This window comes from Lygodium microphyllum, chromosome 19 (assembly GCF_053477565.2).
Source record: "Lygodium microphyllum isolate KBCC chromosome 19, Lygodium_microphyllum_v1.1.10, whole genome shotgun sequence".
NCBI classification, from domain to species: Eukaryota; Viridiplantae; Streptophyta; class Polypodiopsida; order Schizaeales; family Lygodiaceae; genus Lygodium; species Lygodium microphyllum.
Genome location: NC_141153.1, coordinates 80852328 through 80876788, shown reverse-complemented (window position 1 = coordinate 80876788; position 24461 = coordinate 80852328).

Sequence of the window (24461 nt, the reverse complement as noted above, 5' to 3'; positions counted from 1 at the left end):
TGAGTTAGAGACACTTGAAGGCGAAGGAATAGGCTTTTTTAATGGCAGCCGCATAAAGAAGTACTATCCTCCTTCCCACCCATTACATAATCCACCCATGCTAGAACCCCCAATGAACATCTGCATGGCTACTATAACCGACCTTACAGATCAGGACGAAGAAGCAGTGGCACCGGCGTATCTATGAATCACAGTCACAGCAAGAGCGACGTATTCTTTCAATGCCTTGATTGATGAAGGTGCCGACTACAACATCTTGACGCATGACCATTGGACACGCATTGGTCAACCGAAACTATAGCCCACTAATGCCAAACTCACCCCATTTGGGGGTAATGCTTATTCACTCCTAGGGAAGTGCAAGGTAGTCGTTTCTATCGAGTTTGAAAGTTTACCAACTTTCTTCCATGTGTTTCCTGACACTAAAGGAGCCGGTAATATGTCACTATTAGGTCGTACTTTCAAGAAGCAAATGAACTATAATGTGGATTACAACCTAAACCGCATTCATCTTGCTATAGGCAATGTGCGTATAGTAACGACTTTTAGCAAGGGCTGTCCTGACTCCTCCACCATTACGAAGCCACCGGTAGAAACCCCCACACTTCAGCCCAAGTCTAAACAGAAGAAAACTAAGGCCTCATGCCAGGCTCTCGACCCTAGGCCCAAACCCACCAAGAGTGCTCACAAGGCCAAGGAGTCCAAGCTTATATGGGTGCCAAAATGGCAAAGACCACATCCGGGTAGACCACCCAAATGTGATTCTAAATGCCAAAATAATCAACCATCATGTTCTAAGAGGCAGTCTAGACGCTATCGATGTAGACACACAACCAGGCCACGATGGATCCCTGAAGATCTTTTGCGAGCACAAGGATACTACGAGGGCAACCCCTGGATTTGGGTGCCTAAAAATAGCAAGTTTAAAAGCTCATCTACAAGCAATCTCACCCCAATGAGGGAGGCTTGCACACATGGTGCCCAGGGCATAGTCAGCAAACCATTTCCCGCTGTGGCTAGTAAGCCCCGGCTCATCTATCGACCAAAGCAAATGCCACAAGCCTTAGACTTACCTAATCCAGAGAACTTAAATACCCCCATGACTACTCACTCAGAACCCAGCACAACTCCCATGCCCCCAGAGCTTCCTACAGCACCTCAAAGTGCTTCGGAGTGTAAAGCCACACCTGTGACACCAATGATGGAGTCACAACTATCCAGTCCATTTGCACCATTCCCAGCAGCAGGCCTTAAATCTTCCTATGCGGTACGACATTTCCTTTCCTTGGATAAAGACCTCACCGCGATTTCTGGGGATGACTTAGTAACCTGCATCAAGATGTTGGACAAAACTTTCACTACATTCACTAGAAGTTATGAGAGGCTAGACTTAGGTCTTCTTGACAAAACACTTGCTTCGGATGTTCGTGCATTACCATGCACTTGGGAAGAATACGAACTTATGACCTGTAAATTCCCCAAAATTGCTACTGAACTGATAGCAAACGATGAAATCTCAAAGGAGCAAGCTGCCCTCAGAAGACTAATCACTTCATATCGTAAGCCTCCTCGTTCTGTTCCTGAGCACAAGTTGGAAGAGCTCACGGAAATGGCAAGCTTGCCTTCCACGTTCTTGCAGTAGTGGTTTGCTCTGAGAATCCAATGGGAGAAAAAAGGTTGCCGGATAATGACCAATGCTAAGCAACACAGGGCAGTTAAAACCATCGAATATGACCCTACTTATGTGGCACCTATCTCGTTTAGGGTTTTGGCAATCACCCGCAACCAGCATTTAGACGACCATGTGCTCGCTCACCCTTACATTGACCAATTCCTTATGGAAGAGGAATTACATGTTGCAAGCCACCTTAATACTGGAGATCTCTTTCACGATGTCTTAACCTACATCTCCCAAGTCTCCATCCAACCATTTGCTCTTGATTGTCATGCCCAACTCGAATACAATCCAAGCTTTTATGATTGGTTATTGGCTAAGTAAGTCAATCCACAAAAAATAGCATTTGCCTCGTACTTCCTATGCTAATCCTAGGATGGATTCCTTGAAAGATCCAAGATGGGGGGAGCAATATGAGCAAGAGCAGAGCAAAATGAGAGTCAGCAAAATGAGAGTCGTGCTATCTAGCAGAATGTTATGATTAATTGAGTCTCAATGGAAGATACTGCAAAGGGAAAACAATAGCAATTGCTGCTGTGAGCTTGTCTCTAAAATTCAAGCCTCTAAGCAAGTATACCAATTTTTGACGCATACATTTTTCTCTCAGAATTGAGTTTCATTAGAAATAAGCCAATTTTTAAGCATTAATGTTGGCATGGTGTGTTGACAGGTAAGCACCATGGCAGGACAAGACAAAGGGGGCAAACTCCCATTTTCTGAAGAAGAGATGACCAAGTTCGGCATCAGCTTCGAGACACGAGGATTCAGTCAATTCACCTTCAAGCACACGCTGAACCTGGATGAGGCCATCTTGGAGGAACCTATAGTCAAAGAATTGGTGGACAGATGCCACCTCCACAAGTATGTGGAAAATATGGGGCAGGCCATGGATTACGGCATGTGTGCTGAAGTTCTGAGGAACTTTGATAAGGGCAGGAACTGTGGCACTGTCACAGTGAGGACAAGGGAGCAGAAAAGAAGAGTTGAAGTGCCCCTCAATGCGGCAATCGTAGAGAAGGCCTTGGGGCTCATACCCAAGAAAGAGAGGTGGCCGAGAAGGGATGTTTACGCCATGCTGGGGGTAAAGAAAGAAGAGGTGCACACAGTGGATGGAATCAGCTTGGCTGACATCTCGGATCCAACAGTGAAATTGCAAGCGAAGATGATCCACACACTCTTCTCGGGCCAAAGGTACAATGCATTGATGAACAGGATCGGGGTACCGTTGTTAGAAAGCATCGCAGCAGGAGTCCCTGAGGAGGTAGACTGGAATGGGTTCGTGCAAAAAACCATTCAAAGCCCAGCTGCCCTTCTCACTCCAGTGGAAGCACCAGCAGGAGGAGAATCCTCTGCCTCAACAGCACGCTCCACAAGGAAGAAACCTGCCTCAAAGGCAGCCACAATTAGATATGGTGGTGTTTTGATAGCCATCATAGATGAAGCAATGAAGGATGTTGGAGTTAGGGAAGAGCAAGTTGCACATCAAAGCCCACCGCATCAAAGCTCACCTCACCACGAAGGAGAAGAATCAAGTGAAAGAATGATAAGTGACAAGGGAGAATAGGAGGTACCGCCTACACAAACAGGCAAACCAGAAGGACAAAAGAAAGGGGACAGGAGATAGAAGGAAAGGAAAGAGAAATTAAGCAAAGAAGAACGAGCTGAAATCAAGAGGGCTCAAAGAGAGTCTAGGAGGGATGAGGAAGAAAGAAGGAGGAAAGAGGAGGAAGAGTTTGCAAAGATAAGTGAAGAATCAAAGAAGCCAGAAGAGGACATGAAAAGAAGGGTGAAAGAAGAAGCTGAAGAGCAGAGACTGAAGGAGTTGGCTGAGTTGGCAAAGGCTACATGAAGATCTGTGGAAGAGACCCACGGGGGTGGAGAGCTCAAGCCTTGAGCCCCCGCCATAAAGCCGAAGCTAGTTCAAGTGTGGAAGCAGCTCTAGTGGCTGTAGGCAAGGGCAAGTCCCTACTACATCCACTTCCTTCCTCTTTTGTGCCTACAACGACTGAAACTACGACTACAACCACCACACAACCCACACCTCCCCTCGACACGGCATAGCTAATGAACATGGTGCAAATGCAAGTGAGCAAAGTGGCAGAGATCGTGCCAGAAACCAAATTGAAAAGGCCCGCTGTTGCAGATGCAGAGTCACGGCAAGACCCTAAAAGACAAAGGCTGGAGGCATCAACCACCACACCCCATACTCCCATGCATGCCGACACTGACTATGATGCATATGTGGCTAAGCTACTGGCACAACTGGACAAGGCCAAAGAAGAGAAGAAAGTGGCCTTGATGGAGCTAGAAAAAGAAAAAGAAACGTCAGCTGCTCTTAGGCTAGAAGTCTCAAGGCAGAGAACCGACCGACGAAGAGAAATGAAGGCCCTGCAGGACCAGCTAGTAGCAAAAACAAAGGAGGCCCAAGACAATGAAAGCCGCCTTAGACAAAGGCTGGAAGACGAAGAGTAGAACCTGGTGGCAGAGAAAAGGAGTCTAAAGCTACTAGTGCAGCAATACAATGATCTACAGCAAAAGGTTGCTCAAGTGGAAATGCTAAGACAGGAGGTACAGCAAGGCGAAGCAAGTATACCACAAGAACACACCATGGAGCTCCGTTTGTGGTAGGAGCTAGAAGAACAAAATAGATTAATAAGTGAAATTGAGTTTCTGAAGAGTGAAGGGCCAGGAGTCTCAGCAGCAGAAGCAAAATGGCTACAAGATGAAGTGCAAAGATTACAAGATGCATTGGAGACCTCCCAGGAAGATGTAGAGGCCCTCATGGCCATGGCTTTCAATAAAAAAAGACTATTCCTTGCTGAGATCCAAAGCCAAGAGCAGCTGGTGCAGGAAAAATCAGAAGTACTGGACGAGGTGCACCAAAGGCTCAGCATTGTAGATCAAGCCAAAGAGATTGCTGAAGAGCAGCTGGCTCAGAAGTTAAGAGAAAGGAACCAGTTGTGGTTTTTAACAAATGAACAGCAGCAGCAGTACTGACCACCCTGGCGAGCCAACTAGAGGAAGAGAGAAAAAGGATGGAGGAAAGAGATATGGATTAGGAAAGGAATAATTTTGACAGGGTGAGGGACTTGACCGAATGCTTGGCAGTGGCAGAATGCAAAAGAATGCTTGCAAAAGCTAGGGTTGAAGCTGCCGAAATAACTACTAAAACACAACGGTAGGCCTTCCTCAACACAGTACTCCATGTCACACAAGCTGAGGGCGATGATCCAGTGGAAAAGGTGAAAAGAAAGTTGGAGCTAACCACCCGAGCTCTAAGATATGGTCTTCAAGAGCGGGAGCTCCCAATGAGTACAGGGATCACTAAGGAGCAACAATTCCGCTACTTACGCTGAACGGGCCTTTCCACTGCTGAGCTCAAGGAGCTAGGTTTTGAGGAGCATGAACAGCCACCACCACCACTCCCAGTCATCCCATCTATGGTGGAGTGACATGTCGAAGAGGGTCCGGATTTCGAGCAAGGTGATGAAGAAGAGCAACAAAGAATGCCGAGTCCACCTCAACCTGATCTCCCATAGGAAGAACCTGCAGATGCCCATCTGCCTGAGCGTATAGTTGCAGCAAGGAGGAGAAGACAAGAATTAGTTGAGGAGTCCCAACGTCGAGCACGCACAATTCCAAGACAACTTCCTGAAGAGCCCATGCCATTGAGAGGTGATGCACATCCTATAGACTAGCCCCAGGAGTTAGTCATTTGGCATCAGTGAGAGTTCCATAAACGGCCGTTTGAGCTTTCATTTGCTTTTCCATGCTCTTTGGACTGGGCCCTGCCTCTAGGAGTCTTAGCCAAGATCAAGGATCTGGCTAATGAACTTGCAAACAGGTGGATTGAAGAGAGGAGCATGATAATGACTAGGTGGCGACAAGAGCCACAGGATTACTAGGAAGATAAGGTCAATCTGGTTCCCAAAACCGTCCAAGGCTAAGAGGCACAGCCAAAATGGCAGTGGAGGATTTGGGACACCAATTTTGATGCATGGACCACCTGTTGTAGTTCACTCCCCGAAGAGCGCAATGATCCTATCTACATGCCCTACCCCCGTAGGCATGGAGTGGACTATGATAGAGACTTGTATGGGGATTACGACTTCCCAAAAATATATAATGTAAATGCTAGGAGCCCTGAGGAATGCTTAGTGTTTAGGTTAGAAGATATACTTCCTTCTATAAACCGTTTCCTTGCAGACTTCTCTTCTTGCCCAGATCCAGCGTTTTTGACCACTTGTAATTACCTCTGACTTATCAAATTCCTGCTACTCCAAAAACCCACAGCAGAGGAAGCCCATCTCCCCCCACTCTTCTTTGATATCAACCTAGGAATAGATAGTAGAGCTATGACTAGGTTAATGATGCGGGCTACTCTCCTTCCTTCCTTCTATCTAGAGCTCTTAGAAAATATGAGTGACACCCGCTTCGCAAGGTGTAATCACCCTTTTTTGTCAACCACTCCTCTGAGAGCTAAGTCCGATATTAAAGAATACCTACAAAGTCGCGCATTCTTATCTCAATTCCTGACCGCCCCGCGATTAAATGGGTGTGATATGCCTTGCCAATTGTACTCCCTCTCTCATTCTCAAAAAAAAAAAACCACAAGGAAACAAAGACAAGGTGACTGGAGAGAAAGACAAGAGCAAAAAATAGCAAAGCTGAAAGATGAATCTACTACTAAGCAGGTTAACAAGGATAACACTTCACATGTGCTTGCAGTCTCCCTTCATTGTTATTGTGCACCACACTCACTGCATCTAGGGTTCTCCCTAGCCCCTTCCCCACTTCACACTTAGGGCACATCAAGGGCAGGACTTTCAGACCTATCACCCCAAGTTTTGCACCGCACCTCCAACGACGCACGAACTGGGTCCTCAAGTGTGAGACATTACCAAGGGCTTGCCCAAGGTTAGGCCCAAGGTTAGACCCATCTCCCAGTTCCACTGGCACGGGCACCGTGCACTGCACAGTGAGACAGACACACCCCCTAGGAAGTGCACAACTTTTCTTGTAGGTTATGTTCGTGTTTCAAGAATTGGTTGCTTGGCTGAAGAAGATCATCCACTACATCCTCCAATGACAAGGAATTTTTCCATGAGTCATACATGACTCCATTACTGCAACTTCAGGAGCTTCACTGCGAAGGTTTAAATGGCTCAACAGATTTCATATGCCAATCATCCGCCTACTGATGGCTGCCATGACTGAACCAAATCAAGCAGAAGGAAAACCCAGTGATGGATCTGCCATTGGCATAGATCTTGGAACCTCATCGTCCAATGATCCATGCCCAACGCCTCAAGATCTACGGATCACTTATTGATTCCACAAGCCTAAAGACCTTCAACTCAAAACTGAAGACCTTCTACTCAAAGACAAGGATCTTCAACCAAGGTCACGGATTTTCAAGGCAAACAACATTCGGGGGGTTTCTCCAAAATATATCCCTCTAATACCATCCTCCTAAGGGATTTCTTATTGCTTCAAGCGTTTCTGATACTCAAAAGAAGACCAGCTACATAAGGGGCACCACAACAGTGTGGAAGATGCCGAGTATCTTCATGAAGCCTAAAGCATGCCGGAATCTTTCCTGGTCATCGTCATCAAACTCCATCACCTCTCATTCACAAGCATCAGTGTCATCTACCCACTAGTTCCACCTAGCAGTAGCATCATCTATCCCACTACTTCCCACCACAGTGCCATGGGACTGGCACTCGTCTAGGAGGGGGGTAATGTTAACCCCAACATGAAGAAAGCAAAAGGAAATGAAAAAGACACAGGGAAAACGTAGAAAAAAGGTAGCTCGACTGAAGAAAGAAGAGGAGAAAAGGCCAAAAGCGCAAGGGCAATCTTAAAATTCCAAGGCAAATGCAAAAGGGGAAAGATGCATTTTAAAATAAAAAGGTGCACCTTTAAATCTTGTAAAAGAGCGCCGAGCTCTCACCCGTGCAATTTGTAAATGTAGATGGGCAGTGGAAAGGAATCTAGGAAGATAGAAGGACAATGGGAAAAAGGGCATAGGCTACGGCCGGCCATGTAAAAAAGAGGAAAAGGGGATGACCGCCCAAAAGGGATTTAGGGTTTTGTATATAAAGTTGAAAAGTGAATGAGAAGCTCACTCTTGTGTGTGGCCAAAGCTTCTTCTTCTTCTTCTCTTGTTTCTTGCCTTCTTGCTTGTACTTGAGAAAGGGATTGAGAGAGTGTGAGGGAGTGATTGTGTGAGAGTGAGGGATCTTGGAGAAGAAGCTCTCCATCTTCTCTATTCATCTTCCCCTCCTCTCTTCTCTTCTCTTGTCTCACGCATGGCTATGGAGGATGAAGCTCATGGGAGAGGGATTGAGGTTGCTTGAGCTTGCCTCAAGGATCGTGGAGCTACCGGTGTGCAAGAAAGAGGAGGGTACTCGATTGAGCATCAAGGTAAGCTCACTGCACCCGTAAGGTAGGCATTGCACGTCGACTATGTGAGAGGTAGCCATGGCTGCTTGGTTCGAAACACTTGAGCAATAAGTGGTCCGTAGGTCTCGGGGTAGAGCTTGTAGCTCCCCCTCAGATACCATGTTGAGAGAGAGAGAGAGTACGAGAGAGATACACAAGATATGCTCCCAAAGAATGATTCATATTGATGTAGAGTTAGTATATATAGGTGAGACCCAAGTCAAGTGAGAAATGATATATATAGTTGTAACACTTTAAAAGGCAGTGTCCCAAGCTTAGCAGAGGACAACGTCAAGGGCCATTCCAAGGAGCCGCCCATGGACAAGGAGCCACCGTCAAAGCCAGAGGGAGAACCTCCAGTGTTGCCAACAAGGAGTTGGGTGATGAAGAAGATCCAACCATGGAAGATGACGTTGAGAGGGCAATGGTTCATGCCGCTCTTCACAAGAAAGGCCTGAACCGACAATTCTCGGTGATTCAAACCCCTTCGGATTACCAAGGTAAAAGCTTCAAAACCCCGATTGATTGTGGCAGTACACATTTCTTCATTTCTCTAGTTTGTGCAAAAAGATTAGGAATAGCCACAAAAGATGCACCTACCTTACTTGTGGAATTAGCAAATGGTCGTGAAGTCTCTTGTACAGGCAAATAGCTAAGGTGAAATTCCTACTAGGTGGAAGTCGACTTCGGTCAGATTCAGGGTAATGAATCTAGGTGTCCATGAATGTTTACTCGGAATGGATTGGCTAATACCCAACGACGCCCACATTCACTGTGGAAAGGGCCAAGTCTCCTTCCAAAATTTTGAAGGGGAATTGGTCACAACTCAAGGAGAGGCTGGTAGGCAAAAAATTCAACTGGCCACAGCAACACGGATAATAAAAGGAGTTAGAAAGGGGCTACTTGTCTATTTGATTAAGCTAAATAAACTAGATCAGAATCAGGAATCTAGGAAAGAACCTTCATGGTTAAAGGAATACGCGGACGTATTTCGTGAAGAGCTGACAGAAATACCTCCTCAAAGGGAAGTCGATCATGAAATCAAGCTAGCACCAGGAGCTGCACCAATCGCAAAGAGACCATATAGGATGTCCATCCCAGAAGCGATTGAGCTAAAGGAGCAACTCAAGCAACTATTAGACCAAGGTTACATCCGTCCTAGTAGTTCACCATGGGAAGCTCCAGTGCTATTCTAGAAGAAGAAAGATGGAACGCTTCTTGACTACAGAGGGTTGAATCAATTGACCATTAAAAACAAATACCCCATCCCAAGAATAGATGAACTTCTTGACCGTCTTCAAGGTGTGAAAATCTTCTCTAAGATAGATCTCAGGTTTGGATATTATCAGATAAGGATCAAGGAATAAGATATCCCAAGATGGCATTCAGCACAAGGTATGGACACTTTGAATTCCTAGTCATGTTATTCGGGTTGGCAAATGCTCCTGCTACCTTCAACAGGCTAATGTAGGATATCTTTAGGCCCTATCTTGATGAATTCATACTCGTCTTCTTTGATGATACCCTAGTCTACTCTAAATAGGAAAAAGATCATGAACCCCAGCTTTGCATTGTTCTTAAAACAATGAGAGCACACAAGCTCTATGCCAAGAAGAAGAAGTGTGCATTTTTCAAGCGACAGATTGAATATCTGGGATTCATTGTATCAACGGAAGGAATTTCAACAGATTCAGAGACATTCTGGAGTGGCCAACACCAACTTCTGTCAAAGAAATACACAGTTTTCTTGGAGTGATAGGATGGTACAGTGTTTTTATCAAAAACTATGCCTTGATTGTAGCACCTCTGACTGATCTACTAAAGAAGCAAGTATCAATTATATGGTCACCTATTGAAAAGTCCAGCTTTGACAAACTAAAGCAAAGCTTGGTATCAGCACCCATCCTGAAACTTCTGGATCTTAGTAAGAAGTTTGAAGCGATAACTAATGCTAGCACACTTGCCTTAGGATGTGTGCTTACGCAAGAAGGTAATCCCGTAGCATACTCTTCAAGGAAAATGAAGAGCCATGAAAAGAACTATGCTACCCACAATCTGGAACTGTTGGCTATCATGCATGCCCTCAAACTTTGGAGGCACTACTTGCTGGGTAACAAATTTACCTTAATAACGGACCACAAGAGTCTTAAATGGATTTTTACCCAAAAAAGGCAACGTCGATGGATTGAAGTGCTGGAAGAATATGATTTTGAAATCAAATACTAGCCTGGAAAGGAGAATGTAGTTGCCGATGCACTCAGTTGGCAAGGCATTTCTAAATTCTCTGATTTTGCAAGTTCCATCAACAGCAAGATCTCTAACCACAAAGGTATCCATGCCAAACAACCCAATTCTGGAGCTAGCTAGAGAAGAGGCATGCCATGACCCAACCTATCAGAAATTGCTAAGGGAGATCCCTATCAAAGATCAAGACCTGAAGCTACAAACAGAGTATCTAGAATTCTCTATCAATAATGGACTTGTCTACTATAGGACAAGATTATGTATACCGGCAAGCCAATCACTCAAACAGAAGATACTTTGGGAAGCCCATGACTCCCCTTTCTTAGGACATCCTAGCTACACCAAGACCCTTAATGCAGTTAGGAAGAGCTATTATTGGGATAGGCTCAAAGGTGACATTCTCAAATATGTCATGGAATGTTTGTCTTGTCAACGCATTAAGGCTAAACATGTCAAAATGCTAGGGAAATTGCAACCACTTGACATTCCCCAAATGAAATGGAAATTCATTAGCATGGACTTTGTTGTTGGCTTGCCCCAAGTTTAGGGAGGATACAACTCCATTATGGTTGTGGTGGATATGCTCACCAAGGTTGCACATCTTATCCCTATTAAGACAAACTATAAAGCCTCAGACATCGCAAGGTTATTTATCAGGGAAATATTCAAATTGCATGGGTTACCCAGAAGAATCATTAGTGATCGTGACTCCCTCTTCACCTCACACTTCTGGAGGGCTATCTTCAAGGCCATTGGGACTCAACTCTATTTCAGTACTGCTTATCATCCCCAAACTGTCAGACAGATCGAGTCAACCAAGTCACTGAAGATATGCTTAGGGCACACTGTTGTCGCAAACCCAAAAAGTGGATTCAATATTTGCCATTGGTTGAGTTTGCCTACAATGCTTCTTACCAACAAAGCATTCAGATGACCCCTTTTCAAGCATTGTATGGGCACGATTGTCGTAGTCATTTAAACTTTTTGGATCCAACCTTGAGGGTTGAAGCTTCAAAGAAGATACTAGAAGACATGGATAACCAAATCAAATCAATAAGATAGGACATCCAAGCCGCCAAGGATAGACAAAAGGTTTACGCGAACCTGAAATGGCAAGACAGATCCCTCGTTGAAGGTGATATGGTCTTCATTCGCGTACATCCAAAGAAGAGTTCCCTATCCTTGGGTGAATGCAAAAAGCTAAGTCCAAGGTATTGTGGACCCTACAAGATTCTCAAGTGCCTAGGGCCTAATGCCTATACAGATTTTAACTCCCTGAGAACCTAAAAGTTCATAATGTATTCCATATCAGTCTATTGAAAAAGTATGTACCTAACCCTAGTCACCTGCTTGATGATCAACAAGTTGTAATGCCTAGCCAAGGAGTCCTTAAGCTACGGTCTGACAGGATCTTAGATGTTAGGGAGAGGCATTTGAGATCCAGGACCTTGAGAGAATACCTTGTCCAGTGGAAAGATTATCCCAAAGAGGATGCCACCTGGATGGATGAAAGTACTCTCAACCAACAATACTCCCAGTTCTTCTCGAGATGAGGATATCTCAATTCCTCTAAGGGGGAGAGAATGTAATATTTTCGCTACGAAATATTGAAGACCCAAAATATCGCGCAAAAGCAGTTCAAAATAATCTACCGCAATGAAAATACCTTTGGCTAAGTGCTCCACCCTCGCGCAATAGCAAAATCTAGCTCCGTGTCGCGTATAGGGAGCCATGGCTTGTAATCCGCGAGCCACCGTAGGCCTCTGCGGGAACACCCCTTCTTGCGGCAAAAAGATATTGAATTTGTGCAATTTTTTAAATTAAAACTCCCCTTCCCTTCAACTATTGCATGGCGGGGGAGAGGGAGTGTGAGAGGAGCTTGAGTGTGGAGTAGGACAGCATGGGGGGGGAGGAGGCATGCAACTTTCCACGTGTGTGGCTATCCCCCCCTTCAATCTATATGACCCCCCCCTCAAGCTTGAGATGGAGGGAAAGGGAATCGTGCTGCCCATCATCGCCCTATGGAAGCCACCACTTGCTGCCACCGCCAGGCCTACTGCCGCAGCCTGCTGCTGTGCCCGCCATCCTCACCACCATCATCATCATAATCATCATCATCGTCATCCTTACCTCCATCCCCATCATTTTCCAAATCATCATTTTCTCTCTCCACGTCATTCTGCCTGTGACAGAAGCATTAGAAGCTTCTATTGGAAGTTTCTAATAAGGCTTCCTTAGACCTTGTTCTCCCCGTGCCTCGGGTTTTTTCAAAACCGCGACTGTAAGGCCCAATTCTTGCGTGAAAGAGGGGATCTCGAACGGAGTGTCTTCGAAACTTGAAAGGGGGACCAAGGGAGAGTTGCTGAATCGAGATTTAATTCGTCAATGGCTCCCAAGCAAAAGATGAGATGAGCCATTGACGAATTAAATCTCGAATGGAATGACTTTATACAAGTTAGCTCTGAATGTCAAATCATTATAGTATAGGGCAATGAAAAGAATGATCTCTAAGTTGCATAAAAGCAGAAGGTCTATGGTTTGAAGTTGCATACTCGCATGGAATGATGCATCTCACCTATCTTCCAGTTACTTGCATCTTTTAGGGGAAAGTACTTGCAAATTTAGAAGAATGTATTCGCATCCTTAAAAGAAAGATCATCTTAAATCATGGGTTGGTTGGATCAACTAAGTAATCTGCATATAGCTGAGTAGTTTACATGGAAATCATAAAGGTACGATTAGATTGCATATGATGATCACCTCAAAGTGCTAGGTAGGGTCAAGTTACGTTAAAATTCTACCTAGTATCACACTTGGGTTGCAGACTTAACACTTCCAATCTTAAGGATCCGACCCAGATCCACGAAATATTAGGATTATCTAATCGTTGTGCAAGAATGATCTAGGGTTCACACCCTAAGGATAAATTGACCAAATACTAGACTCCTGTATGAATTTAGGAACCCTAGGGCCAAAGTGTTACTGGCCTAGGTAGAGTTAGGGTTCAGATTGGGTCAAGATGACTCCCAAACCCTACATCTTGACCAAAGGTATTCTTGATCAAGGAATACCGTGTGATGGGAGAAATAATCCCACAAGTTAGGTGCGACACCTATCTTGTGCAATAAGTTGCAACGTCACATGGTTGTGTGTCTAAATCACAAAATAGTATTGCCATTCCTTAGAACAAGTTTGGCGAGTTCTAAGTACAAGTCTAATTTTCTAGAGGATGAGTAGTCATCCTGCTACATCACCTTCCTTGGGGCTGATTTGCCAAGTTAGGGAAATTATTAATTTCCTAGCAAGCAATTGACCAATCAAGAGAGGACAACGAGGTTGTCCAGGATTTATTGACGATAATATATGGAAGCCTAAGGTATTGACAATTAGGATCAATAGGGTATAAACCCTAGCCCACGGATAAAGGGTAAACAAGTAACTTAGCTTATGCAACCCTTGGGATCTCGTCAAGTCGCGATTGATCCCAGATCGAATGTTGGATGTATTCGGAGAAAAGGATTCACACCTTAGCAGTTGGCCATATAAACAACCACTAGAGTGCTTGTGTTTGTACACTTAGGAGCACTGTTTGTACTTCTTTGATCAAGGAACTAATGTTAGAAAAATAACTAATGCTTCAGGTTGAAAGCCTGGAGGGAGAGGTAGAACCAGTTACCTTCGACTGTCTGCTTGACCCTATTCAAGGGGGTTGTTAGCCGCGCTGGGGACGTGGACCGAACCCACCATGAGAGGTCTCTCCATGGGGGGAGCAAGAGGACACTTGAGAGTCAGGGGAGGCTCTGTTCGTAAACCCCTTGTCTCCGGATCCTGCACAAGAGGCCGACGTGACTCGAGATGGGATCTCAAGGCCCGCATGCTAGTCAATGGGCAAAAACTTGGAATAGCAATCCCTAAGGATTGCTGGATTAGCCTTCGGGTGGATTATATGATGTTTTCCAAAGACTGATAAATAAATATCAAATGTTGAAAAGGAACTTGTTTGATATTGTTTTTCTATGTTAGTGCCTAAGTTACGTGAAGGAACCAGTGATTAATTGGTTAATTAAAGAAGCTGTTTTTGCTTGTCAAGCTAAATGTGGTAGGTAATTAGATAACTAAAGCAACCTGAGGAAAGTGCGGTGGATGTGACCTTGGGTCCGTCCTGTGGAAGGGTGGTCTTGGTTGGCCAGGAACTTTTCTCAAAGGAATTGACAGCGGGATAACAATGACCTAGAATCTAGAGTGCTAGAGTCCTGATTTATACTGTTTTAGGGGAACAGAATGGAACTATGCCTTACGGGCAGAGAGGTCGAGCTTCACATCCCTCTCGTTTCCCATTCTCCTTGAACCAAGTGTAGTATAAATCCACTTTGACCCTGATGTTTCTGTGTAAAATAGTTCAACGCTAGCTACCTTTTAGGAATTTGACCATTAGGGAAACCCTGATTCAGGTCGGTCCTAAGTGGGAACAGCCGGAATGCTTCTGCTTCATGGCAGACTCGAGAAGACCTAGATTGCAAACCCCATGACATTCCTTGGGAGTGTCGGGCGGCACTTTCTGGACTCTCTTCCCAATGGGCTGCTAAGATGTGTCCTGCAAGTGGACAGGGGATACGTTACAGTAAAGTAATTATAGATAGAGGAGAGTTGGATGCTGATGAGGCATGCAATTTCTTTGCTCTATTGGGTATTAAGTTGGCTTTAACATCAGCCTACAACCCTGAAGGCAATGGGAAAAGTGAGAGAAGGCACCAACCTATTCTCAAAGCTCTAGCAAAGTCTTGTAGAGGAAAGATCAAAGAATGGCCTAAAATGCTACCTTTTGCATTATGGGCTGACTCAACTAGTCACAGTACAGTGACTGGCTATATGCCAGTTGAACTTATGCATGGACAACAACCAATCATGCCAATTGAAGAATCTATTCTCATATGGAGTCTTCTACCTTGGGAGGAAGGCATCAGTAGAGAAAAAATGTTGACTTTGTGTATATGCCAGCTGGAAAGAAGTCCTAAAGATGTTCAAGCAGCTATTGAGAAAATAAAGACAGCAAGACTAAAGAACAAAATAAGATTTGATAAGCGACATCAACTTCTGCCAAGAGCAATTTAAGAAAAAGACTAGGCACTTGTCTATGACAACAGTCTAAACAATCAATACTGTGCTTCTAGGAAGATGGTAAAACATTGGTTTGGCCCGTATGTGATAAAGGTCGTTCATGACAATGCCACATATTCATTAGCTGAACTGGATGGAACAAGCATGAAGATATCCATAACTAGAAAAAGAATCAAGCTCTTCAAATGAAGAGAAAGTTCAACATATGAGTTAGAAGACTTGGATATAATTTAAGAGCATGAAGACATAGAGGAAGAAGAAGAGACAGAAGATGAAGACATTGGCATGGCAGAAGATACTTCTTCTAACACTGCAAATTCATAAGACTTTAGCACATGCAGGAGGATGTGCAAGTTAGGAGGGGGTGGATGTCATGCCCCTACAGGCACAACATATAAAAAAATCTAGAGTGTGGCTTTCTTATTGATTTAGAGAGCCAATATCATTTTAGACATTAGTGTTAGTGTCCATGGTTCAAAAATATTAGATCTTTGGACAAGTTTTAGCCAATTTTTAATATTATCTTTTTTTAAAATCCATAAAACTATAGATAATTTCTAGATTAGGATGACTTGTAAAAGAAAGCATGTAGCTTTCAGCCAATTTGAGAGGTTTTTATGTAAAAAGAGAGATTGGCAAAATCGCATGATGCGCGATCGTTGTTTTTAGACAGTGAACAACACTCCAAAGTGGGAGATGAAGAAGGAGTGATCTAGAAGAATTTTGTCTAGGTGTGCTAGTATTTTACCCCCCTTTCGGAGCCAATGGAAGCATCAGATTGGCAATCTGAGCAGCATAGAGGAAGGTATTATTTTATACACATCTTTGTCTATTAGAGTTATATCTTATCATAATGTTGAAAGAAACTGACAGGCTTCGTCTCTGTTAGTATTCTTCTACATTTTCTAATTCCTTTTGGGAGTATTCTTCTACGTCTTCAAGTTATTTGAACCCATTCTCTTCCATCTACTCCTCTCTCAGATTCTACCTTCACCTTATTGTCTCTTATCTTCAAGAACTTGGCTTGAAACCTTCAACCCTTCTCTTATCTCTACCATCTTCAAAGTCTAAGCTCTTGAACCCCCATACATTCTTCTCTTGCCAAACCCTTATGGTGACCTTCAAGCCTATGCATTGCGACATTGGTGAACCCGACGTGAAGGTTGATGTAAGAGAACTCTAAGATGGGGGATTCTTCAGGAGATACTCTACAAGAATTGGTGTGCATACTGCAGTAGACTCAGCAACAACAAATCCAAATGTTACAACAACAACAACAAAGGCAAGACAAAGAGAAGATTGATTCCATAACTATTAAGGCCCTAGAGGAAGTTAGGCGTGAATTAAAACAATTTAATGGTCAAAATGTCTCTGTTTTTTTTTGCTTATATGTTGAAAAACTGCTCTTCTTTGGTGTACCACAATATGCATGGAGCCGTTATTTTGCCAGACTAGCCAAGCATGGTGTTCAAGAAAGAATCCATAGTCTTTTTCAATAAGATGCAGATTGGGTTGCATTCAAAAAATCCCTACGCAAAGAATTCTTCTTAGAAGACTCTGGCCTAATGACGAAGAAAACTTTCACTGAATGGGTTGAAAAACCCAACAAAGGTTTAGCTGCAACAGCTCTATACCATGAGTTTGAAAGTAAATTTGGACAACTTGATGCTAAAGACCAACAAAGTATGGAAGGTCAGAAGATTGAATTATTCCTTAAGGCTGCAGATCCCATTATGCAAGAGAAGCTTACTGATTTCCTAGAAGATGCTACCTTCGAATTAGGAGTCAAGATTGGATGGACAGATGTTACTAATGCAGTTAACATGATTCCTCAAAGAGAGCGGATGCAACTAAGATTGGGCTCTACTTCAACTTCAACAACTCCATTGATGGAGCTTGTTCCACCTTCAAAATCCCCTATTCCTTTGACTAATCAACCAACTCTTTCTTCTTTAGTTTCTTCTAAAAATGATATCATAGATGAACTTATTAAAAGCATGCGTGACCTTCATTTGAATCTTACAGAAATTAGTTCCAAAGTAGAGAAGCTGGATGTCAAAGTCGAAGAACGAGGATGAGCATCAACTTAAAGACCCATGAGAGAATGCCTTAAGAGGTGATGTATTTGGTGTGATAGCCAACAATATGATAAGAGGGAGTGCTCTGCCTTCTATGAGGCTGAAGCACAGAAGCTCATCTTTTGGAAATACGAAAAAATTCATGCGGCTGAAACTGGTCTTCCATTAGGGCCAAATTTTGGCAATGGTGAAATGAAGAAAAGATTAGAAGATTTAGCTGTAAAGAATGCCTATGGAGCAATTGATGCAGCTACCTATGGATTGCAAATTGAGCCAATTAAATCAAGTTTGAAAGCATGTAAAGCTAATGTGCAATCTAAAGTATGGATGCATGCACTAGATCAAATGGAATGTGATAAATCAATCAAAGAAGATTTTCAGTCAGTATATTCGAGGAATAACTGGTTGGAAAGAATGGGTAGATTCTTTTTCTACCTTTGCACATTTGGCTGATGTCAATCATAAAGAAGTCTTGATTGAAGAAAAGAGAAGATGAACCAGGGCCTTCCTCTTCTGGCCCTCCGAAATGGGTAACTAGAAGAATGCCTGAACAACCAAAGCTTGCTAAAAATATAACCCCAGATCAAGAGATGGAAGATGTGCCACAAACATAGAAGACCGAAGGAAAAAGGAAAGGCAAGCAGCCAAGCTACAAATTGCTGTCTGACATAGAATTTGCAAGCGATCTCAAACGAGTCCTAGAAGAACAAATTCTAGGAAGCAAAATCGAATTCACCTTAGGCGAAATTCTTGGAATTACCAAATGTGAATTCCATGATGTAATTATTAATGTAATCAAAAGGAAAAGACAATATGTTGGTGATGAATCTGAAGAAACAGTGTATGCTTTTTTGCAAGTTCTTCGAGTTTTTGTGCAGGATGAAGAGAAGCTAACTTCATAAGAAATTTAACTTGAAGTAGTTAAATAATTAATTGCAACAATTGAAGTTGAAGATAAAGAAAACATGAATGCAAAAATCAAAGAAGTAAAAGCTGAAAATGTAATGGCTGGCTGGTCCAAACCAGTTGGGCAGCCCACCTCTCAAAAAGAAGGCTGTCTACAGCACATGCATGAGGAAGAAGAGGCACGGTTCATTCCAAGAAGTCACTACTCCCGTACGCATTGGGCAAGAGCAACAATGGAGACAGTTGTCAAAATTGGAGAAAAATAAACACCATGTATTGCACTCTTAGACCATGGCTCGGAGATAAACGTCATGGCAAGGAGTCTTTATGAAAGTGGCAGATGGCCCATAGATGTTGATCCAGGTTGGCGAATGAGAGCTACAAACAACTCTTTTAGAGAGTTATATGCTACATGTCCTAATGTGCAGGTAACTATTGGAGACATAAAAGACAATTTTCACTTTTTTGTTCAAGACTCTTGTAGTTACCCTATCATTCTTGGGCAACCTTACATTTTTGAAGCCCGTTTGGAAATGAAAGCTCTTGATGATGGTTCTTCCTATGCTTGAATCCAAAGCAAGGATAATAAACAAGCTGTCCAATTTCTTACTGTGTGTGTGTTAACCATCATTGAAATAGAGATCAACTAGGTGATTATCATGTGCCTCCTAATGCCCAATAATTCAAGGGTTTTCGGGCTGCACTACTATAAAGGGAGGTTATGGTAGTGCATCATGTAAAAAGATTGAACCTCCTTATGCTACAAAAATTGTGTCTCTAGCAAATTTGTATGTATGTACAACCAATAGTATAGGTTGTTATAAGTATCTTCCGACCATGACTAAGGCTGAAAGAAAATAGTTATGTCATGCAAAAAGGGAGCTGAAAATTTATGACATGATGGCTGAAAATGAGGATATTTTGGGCAATTTTTTTGGACTGTGACACATTGGCTGAAATATATACAGTTGTTCATGCAGAAAATCAGGCTGAAAATTAGTCCATAGAAGTATGTACATTGGATTTTTATCAAACAATTCAAGAATTTGTTGAATAGGAAGACAATGGTTTACTCAACAAGGCTGAAGCACAAGTGCAGAAAAAATACAAGACAGTGGATAAGAAAATCAAACATGTGGCAGTTCCACTACCTCCTGAAAGTGAAAGGCTCGTTGGTAGGGCTGCAAATTAGTTAAGTCTTTGTGATCCTTCCAACATTAGTCACAAGTTCACATCTGAAAGTATAAAAGAGCTCAAAATAGGTGAAAATTATTTCCTTTTGCCGACTAAAAAACACTCTTTTATGCAAATGCTAATGAAACATGGAAAAGATTTTGCATTTCAACCAAGTGAAATAGGCTATGTGGATCCAAATATTGTGGCTCCTATGGTCATTTTTACGGTCCCACATGTGCCTTGGAATCTCAAGCCCATTCCCGTTGCAAGGGCGCAGCTGCCCAAATATTTGGAACTTCTAAATGAGAAGATTAGAATGAAGATTTTAGAACCTTCTTCAGCACCTTACTCAAATCGATGGTTTACTATGCCTAAGAAAAATGGATCTCTATGATTCATTCAAGATCTATAGCCTGTCAATCGTGTCACAATCCAAAATGTTGGTTCGGGTCCAATTGTTGATGAGTTTACTAAAGCTTTTGCAGGTAGAGAAATTTATTCTATGGGCGACCTATATTTAGGAGATGACCAATTTCAGCTTTCATTAGAAAGCCGAGACATTACCATAATGAAGACACCTCTCTGGATTGGTCTGCATGCGCACTCTACCACAAGGTGCAACAAACTCTGTAGCCCATATGATGAATGCCATGCACAAAGTTAATGGACTTTATTCTACAACTTACTCTTCCATTTCTTGATGATTTACCTATCAAGGGATGTGAAGTCAATGAAAAGAATGAGGAGCTTGACAAAGATGTTTGCAAGACATTTGTAGTTAACCATATTCATGATTGTGACAAGATTTTGACAAGGCTAGAAGAGGTACATCTTACCCTATCTGGAGCTAAGTCGATTTTTGGAGTAGAAGAAGTCCTAGTGGTTGGTCATCTATGTGGCCCCTATGGACGCAAACCTTCTCCAATCAAGATAGATGCAATTAGCAGAATGTAAGAAAAATGCACAAATGTTTCAGAGGTGAGAAGATTTCTTGGCGCATGTGTATTCTATCTTATATGGATACCACATTTTGCTCATGTAGTCGAAAATCTTTATCAATTATTAAGAAAAGACCAAAGATTATCTTGGAATAAAAGCATACTCTCGCTATGCGTAAATTAAAGAAGCTATTAATTTCATCCCCCACTCTCAAAAGGACTAACTATTCAAATGGACAACCCATCATCCTTACTGTGGATACAAGTCCCATTGGGATAGGATTGGCTGTTGGCCAAGAGGATCTTGAAGGTAACATGTATGCAATTAGTTTTGGAGCAAAAGTTCTCAATGAACATCAAAGAAGGTACGCACAAGTAAAAAGCAAATTGTGGGGAGTTGTAACAGCATTAAAGTGTGATTGTGAATATTTTATAGGTGCTTCCGTAGTGGTAGAAACTGATTGTCTTCCACTCTTGGGCATGATTGCCAACTGCTCTACACCCGACATTGCTATGCTAAGATGGATTGCATATATTAAGTCTCTCAATCCCAAATTAAAGCATATTATGGGAAAGGCTAATCCAGTTGCTGACATGCTATCATGTGCAAGATATGACAATGAAGAAGAGCTGATGGAAGAAGATGAAGCTGAAGAATCTATACTTGCTAAATTTCATTCCATGGCTACTGAAAATGCCTTTTCAGTTACTGCATATACTGGTCCAATGCTGAAAACAATGATGGTCAACTAGAAGCCAGCATGCTCATTGCATTGCTCAAGTTCCAGTTCATTTCCTTGAAGAAGATTACGGCCAATATTTGAGCACAATGAAGAAGAAGGAGACTTGGACTGATGAGGAGTTCAAGCATATCACGAGGAAAGCTTATGGCTTTTTTCTTAAAGAAGGAGATCTATGGAAGCATGCAAAGAAGAAGAAAGGAGCGCCTGTCCGAGTTTTAGGTAACAAAAGATTGCAACAATAGGTAATGAAGGAATTTCATGAAAGCATGTGGGCTGGCCATAGAGGCATATGGGGAACCTTTAGTAAAGTCAAAGAATTATATTGGCGGCAAAACATGTATCGGGACAAGTTACTATATGTATTGATAAGTTACTATATGTATATCCTCTACATCACGTGCATTCAAGGCCTATTTATAAATATCCTTATCTATGATTTTTTCTTGAATAAAACATAACCCTTTTTTATTCAATCTGTAAATAAACTCTTTATATTAGACCCTTTTGTATGTAAAAAATATATAAAAATATTATTTTAAAAATATCTTATTTTAAACCCATGTGATGCACACATATATTCATGAGTAACTTACCCGAGCAGGACATAGCACATTTTGTTGAAACCTGTTATGTGTGTCAAATGTATTCTATGGTCAAGCATCGAGATGGGTTACAACCAACTTATCCTTTGTCTATACATTATAGATGGGTTATTGATCTTGTAACCATGCCTACAGGAATATGGAATATGTAGTATTTAGTGCTTGCAAGAGAGGATCTAACCAATGAAGTTGAAGGCGAAGCCTTAACAACCAAATCCACTCAAGTTGTTTGTCGTTTTTTGCTTGAAGAAGTGTTTTGTAGATATGATTGTGTGGGTAAAGTAACTGCATATAAAGGAGAGTTGAATGCTTATGAGACACGCAAATTCTTTGCTCAATTAGGTACTAAGCTGGCTTTAATATCATCCTACAACCCTGAAGGCAATAGAAAGAGTGAGAGAGGTCATCAACCTATTCTCAAAGCTCTAGCAAAGTCTTGTAGAGGAAAGATCAAAGAATGGCCTAAAAGGCTACCTTTTGCATTATGGGCTGACTAGAGTACTCACAGTTCAGTACTGGCTATATGCCAGCTGAACTTATGCATGGATAACAACCAATTATGCCAGTTGAAAAATCTATTCTCACATAGAGTCTTCTACCTTGGGAGGAAGGCATCAGTAGAGAAGAGTTACTAACTTTGCGCATATGGCAGCTAGAAAGAAGGCCTAAAGATGTTCAAGCAGCTATTGAGAAGCTAAAGACAACAAGACTAAAGAACAAAAGAAGATTTGATAAGCGACATCAACTTCAGCTAAGAGAAATTCAAGAAAATGACTAGGTGCTTGTCTATGATAGCAGCCTAGACAATTACTACAGTGCTTCTAGGAAGATGGTAAAGCGTTGGTTTGGCCCATATGTGGTAAAGGTCATTCATGACAATGCCACATATTCATTGGCTGAATTGGATGGAACAAGCATGAAGATACCCATAGTTGGAAAAAGAATCAAGCTCTTCAAACGAAGAGAAAGTTCAACATATGAGCTAGAAGACTTGAATATAATTCAAGAGCATGAAGACATAGAGGAAGAAGAAGAGACAGAAGATGAAGACATTGACATGGCAAAAGATACTTCTTCTAACACTGCAAATCCGTAAGACTTTGACACATGCCAGAGGATGTGCAAGTTAGGAGAAGGTGGATGTCGTGCCGCTACACACACACCGGGTAAAAAAATCTAGAGTGTAGCTTCCTTTTAGATTTAGAAAGCCAATGCCACTTTAGGCATTAGTATTAGTGTCCATGGTTCAAAATATTAGATTTTTTCGAACAAATTTTTAGTCAATTTTTTATAATCTAGATATTATCTCTTGTAAAAATCCATAGAACTATAGATAACTTCTAGATTAGGAGGACATGTAAAAGAAAGCATGTAGCTTTCAGCCAAATTGAGAGGATTTTATGTAAAAAAAGAGATTAGCGAAATTGTGCGACGACGTGCGATCACTGTTTTCATGCACTGAAGAGCACTTCGAAAGTGGGAGATGAAGAAGGAGTGATTTGACAGGATTTTGGCTAGGTGTCCTAGTATTTAACCCCCCTTTCGGAGCCATTGGAATCATCAGATTGGCAATCTGAGCAGCATAGAGGATGGTATTATCTTGTACACGTTTTTGTCTATTAGAGTATATTTTCTCATAATGCTGAAAGAAACTGACAGGCTTCATCTCTGTTAGTATTCTTCTATATTTTCTAATTATTTTTGGGAGTATTCTTCTACGTATTCAATCTCTTCGAACCGCTTCTCTTCCGTCTACTCCTCTCCTTGAATCTACCTACACCCTCCTGTCTCTTATCTTGAAGAGCTTGGCTTGAAACCTTCAACCCTTCTCTTATCTCTACCATCTCTGAAGTCTAAGCTCTTGAACCCCCATACATTCTTCTCTTGCCAAACCCCTGTGGTGACCTTCAACCCTACGCGCTGTGGCAGCGTTGGGTGAAGCAGCTCTATGACCACAATAATCCTATGCCCACATCTATTGAGGAGAAGGTAGACGGACCATGGAGGTCTCAAAGAATAGAGGAGCAAAGGAGAGCTTATGCTCACATAGTCAATATGGCCTTCATGGCTGAGATTATGAGAGAAGTAAAGGAGCCAACTGACTTGGAAGAAACACTTGCAGATCCAGCATGGAAGGCAGCTATGCAAGCCAAGTATGACAGCATAATGAATAATGACACTTGGGAGCTAGTGGATTGGCCAGCAAAGCGGAAGTTTATTGGCACCAAGTGGCACTGGAAGGTAGAGTACAAGGCTGATGGTACCTTAGAAAAGTACAAAGCTAGACTCGTTGCACAAGGATTTTCACAGGTTGAAGGGTTTGATTTTCAAGAGTCATTAGCTCCAACTGCTAGAATGACCACTATTTGCACAATACTTACAGTGGCCGCCCACAAATAGTGGCCAGTTTACCAAATGGATGTTAAGTGTTGAGAGTGGAAAAAGACTGAATTTTAGACTGATTTTTGTTGTTTTTGAGGACTGAATGATTGATTTTTGATGGATTTAGAGTGATGTATGGTTTTTAGTGGGAG